Below are 4,495 nucleotides of genomic sequence, written 5' to 3' on the forward strand. Positions count from 1 at the left end.
TTTATAATCAAATTTATTAAGTCTTGATGTTTTATGCAAGAACTCATCATTGAGCTTTCTTAATAACTATATAGTTTTTTTGTTAAAAAATTCTATGCCATAATCTCATGTGCACAATGATCATTGATCGCCAAATATTCAAAAATCACAAGATAAGATTTTGTTGATCATCATTTGATTTGAATTCCTCAATCAATATTATATGACCAATTTTCGGCCTTACTTTTAAATTGTCATAGTAAAGAGGAAAATTGCAATTGAAAAATTAAATGAAAATTTTAAAGAATTTTATAGTTACATGATATGTTTGAATATTTTTGTGAAAGAAATTAGGTTGCATTAAATAGGACTTGATTCAATAAGATTCAAATAGAATATTAGTTTATTAGTTAAAACAACAAAGTAAGACGGAAAGAGAATCTTAGATTATTAATGATTTTCTTCCATGGAATTGAAATTTTACTTCTTTTATTATGTTTTATTCTTTTTAATCTTTTTTTTTTATTTTAGAAATTAAATTATTTTGTTCCTTTTCATGGCTTGTTGAAAAATGTTTCTTGCTTTATTATATATGGATTACTTAATTCATGACAATTTTGTAAAAAAAACTATAATGAATAGTTTATGCATTTCAAGATAAGTTTAAAAATGTTCAATACTTGTTTGGATTAATTTCATTCACTTTTTGAGGATTAATTAAATAAACTAAGCCAACATTAGTTTCACATTTTGTCTATTAGTATCTTGTAGATGTATTTAATATATTTTAAAGAATAAAATTTAATTTTCGAGAATTGTTAAAGACACCACTACCAAAGCTTGGGAAGTTTGAAATTAAGAGTATTTTTTTTTTTAGGTTATTTGAACATCATCTTTTTTAAGGTTATTTTAACGTTCTTATGACTATACACATTTTTGGGTTCCAGGAATTTAGGGATTTATTTGAAGTTCCTTCTTACCATAGAATAACCAAATAGATTTTTTGTCCTATCATAGATCTCTAGATTTTTATGTATTAGGTTGAGTGAGAAAATATTTTGATATATTTGATTACTTTTGTTATTTCTCTCTACTTATTTTGATTATGACTATGTTTTGGCCATGTTTTGGATTATTCTTCCTCGTTTTCTTTTCATGCTTTATTTTCTTATGTTTAAAAAAATTTGTGACAAAGAGAGAGTAGAAAAGTTGATATTGAGAACACTTTTTATTCTTTTATTTTTCACTTTATGTTTTATGGATTTGTTGTTTAATTGTGTGCAAATTATAAAAAATTGTTAACAATGAATGATTTAGACTAGGATATGATATTGGGTTCAATGGGGTTTTTATGATAGTTGGGTGTCTCATTGTAATCTTTACATTTTATTAGAGAATTTTCAATGGGAGATAGTTTGTGTATTAATTGGGAATTTCATTTCATTTCTTATTAATTAGATAGAACTTACTTTCTTGAATCTTATCTCTCTGTAAATATGTGTTTGCAGCAACAAATTCAGCTTCAATGGTTGATAATGTAACCAGTGGCTACTTCTTTGAACACCACATAACAATTGCAGAACCCATCATAAAAACATACCACTACAAGAAATAGGATTTTTGGTGACGGTCCCCAACCGTCACCAAATCTTATATATCTGTGACCAAAACCTATTGTCACGGTGTTATGAAACCGTGACCGAGCGTCACAGTATGAGGCGTAGCTAAAAGTATTGGTCACGGTTTCCTAAGTGATTGTGACCATATATTTTTTTTTGTGACGGTCATACAAAAACTGTGACCAAAAAGTTAAGAATACTTTGCTATTTATTAAGTTGGTTTAGTCACGGTCAATGGCCTAACCGTGACTATAGACATAGATTTAGTCACGGTCAATGCCCTAACCGTGACTATAGACATACATTTTAGTCACGGTCAATGCCCCTAACCGTGACTATAGACATACATTTAGTCACGATCAATGCCCTAACCGTGACTATAGACATACATTTTAGTCATGGTCAATGCCCCTAACCGTGACTATAGACATACATTTAGTCACGGTCAATGCCTCTAACCGTGACTATAGACATACATTTAGTCACGGTCAATGCCCCTAACAGTGACTAAATGGATCGTATGGTCACGGTCAATTCATTAATCGTGACTAAATATAGGTATATGGTCACAGTAATTAAGTGACCGTGACTGAAATTAATCATATGATGGCCGCCCTCCCCAAATTTTGGTGACGATTCATTATTAATTGTGACTAAAAGTACACTTATGGTCACAATTTTTTAGTGGCCGTGACTAAAATTTGTTATATTTGGACATTGATTTTTTATAAATTCAAATTTCCCAAACCTATTATAAACCCAAACAAACCCATTTTAGACTTGTGTATGCAATTAAGCAATTAAAACAATTTCAATATATTACAATCAATTATCCCAAGCTAGTTAAAAACTTATATATCAATATAAGTCATTAAATAAAACAAACATAATATAACAAAAAAAAAAAAAAAACAAACAAAGAACAAAGAGATTCAAATTTAGTTTGACATTCTAACATAATATAACAAATCAACCAACCAAACATCACATAATAGTCATAGAAAGCAAAAAAAAATTTAGGAGAATATATCATATAAATAAGTAGCATAATCTTCAAAAAAGTTAAGAGAATTTATCATATAAAGGTGTAGCAAAATCTTCAAATTTCTACTGCTTTTGCTGAAATTATTGCATCATTTGCATCATCTGTTCTTGAATTTATGCTTGCATTTGTGCTTGCATTTTTTTTTTTTTTTTGCATTTCCATAATTTTTTCTTCAAACTCTTCTTTCACTTCTTCTCGTGTGTTCCTTTGAACTTCTATCAACCTCTCTTCAAATGTTTCTTTCACATGTGAGAGTTCCTCTTTCACATTTGAGAGTTCTTCAGTTGTAGTTATAAACTTTTGTTCTACATGTATTAGCATCTCTTGGGCGTTTTCAAGTTGTGTTGAAAGAATAGCTCCTGATCGCCTTCTACTAGTAGAACCAAAGACTGAGGTAGGAGTAGGACCAAATCCATACCCTCGAACACGACCATGCCTCTCTGGACCCATGACTTGAGTATATATCTCATCTACATATGTAGATGCTACAGATGTAGATGATACAGATGTAGATGCTCCAGATGATGCAGAAGTAGAAGAAGATGTCCCTTCAGGTTGGGATAGTAATTGCTAAAATTGATCCTGGAATTATAAAATAAAATAAAAATGTTAAACTTCTAAAATAATTTAGTATGTGGCTATGATTGAAATACAAGTATATAAAATTTATTTACTTCATTACCATAATCTCCTTAGAATGATCATCAACAGGCGTCCCATCTTTTCTTATGTGTGTCAGGGCAAACATCTCAATTCTATTGGGCTCACTTCGATCCTCCTTCTTTTGTGCCTATTCTTACAAGTAAAACAATTGAGTATTTATAATGAATTATTTATGTACAAACAAATCATATTAATAATAAATTTCCAACCTATTCATATCGAATTTGAGCATAACTTTTTGATCCCGATGTATGCTTTATCACTTGCTTTGCCCTATTTGCCTTGTTTTTTTCTGAGATATCCTACATCAATTAAAAAATAGCAAGTCACCTATATAGGTAATAGAAACATAATAAAAGTTATATACATGAAGTGTTATGTTAGATATAACTAATAAATAACATTTTATGTGAATATGAGTATCATAACATACATTATCAAGAAAATATCATTATCTTTACCTTGGCCTCAGGTGTACCCCAAAAGTGGATGAGCCACCTCCAATCATCATCCGATAAGTGTGGAGGTCGATGGCACAATCTCTCCTCATCTGTATTATAAGGGTTATAATACTTGGCCTTCATTTTATTTCTATAGCTTCTAAACAAATTTCCACAACATTGAAGAATGTAGCTCTTACATGTTTCTTCTGGTTCATATTTTTCTTGTATTGCATTAAAATGTCATGTATAAATAAGATGTATCATTTTTAAACAATAACATTACAATTTAGATTGAATAGTAACTAGCATATACCAATACTAAGACCTAAATCTTTTCTTACACATCTTCACTAACATGATTCCAATCCTGAACTTGGATGGGTACATTGTGTTGAGATCGCACCAATGTTCCCATATAGCTTGACAATCTTTCCCATTTTTCATCATAAACAACTTGCCCTCTGGTATTAAATCGTGTAGTTTTTTTTTTCCCCAGGTTTCCTACTAAGTAAATCTAAGTTACGTGTTAGGCCATGTGTCCTCTTTTTGCTAGAGGATGAAACTATTAAGAGTAATAATGAAATTAAAAGAAACATAATTTACTTATCTTATATAAAATTAAACATTAAAAACCTATCATTCAAGAAATTAAACATATGTAAACACATTTATCATATGTAAAGTTAAACATAATCTTCTGAATCATACCAACAACAGAAGGATCTGAAGAATCAAAAGGATGAAAA

General features: G+C 29.7%; 1 long non-coding RNA gene across 1 annotated transcript; it reads right to left on the bottom strand.

Moving 5' to 3' along the window:
* Positions 1-3,547: 3,547 nt before the first annotated feature.
* LOC117921437 lies at positions 3,548-3,950 on the bottom strand. The gene is made up of 2 exons (XR_004652339.1): positions 3,768-3,950; positions 3,548-3,608 (listed from the first exon to the last, which is right to left on the bottom strand). It is a non-coding gene; the product is annotated as an uncharacterized LOC117921437 (long non-coding RNA).
* Between the last annotated feature and the right edge of the window lie 545 nt (positions 3,951-4,495).

The sequence above is a fragment of the Vitis riparia genome, chromosome 9, assembly GCF_004353265.1.
Source record: "Vitis riparia cultivar Riparia Gloire de Montpellier isolate 1030 chromosome 9, EGFV_Vit.rip_1.0, whole genome shotgun sequence".
In the NCBI taxonomy this organism is placed as follows: domain Eukaryota; kingdom Viridiplantae; phylum Streptophyta; class Magnoliopsida; order Vitales; family Vitaceae; genus Vitis; species Vitis riparia.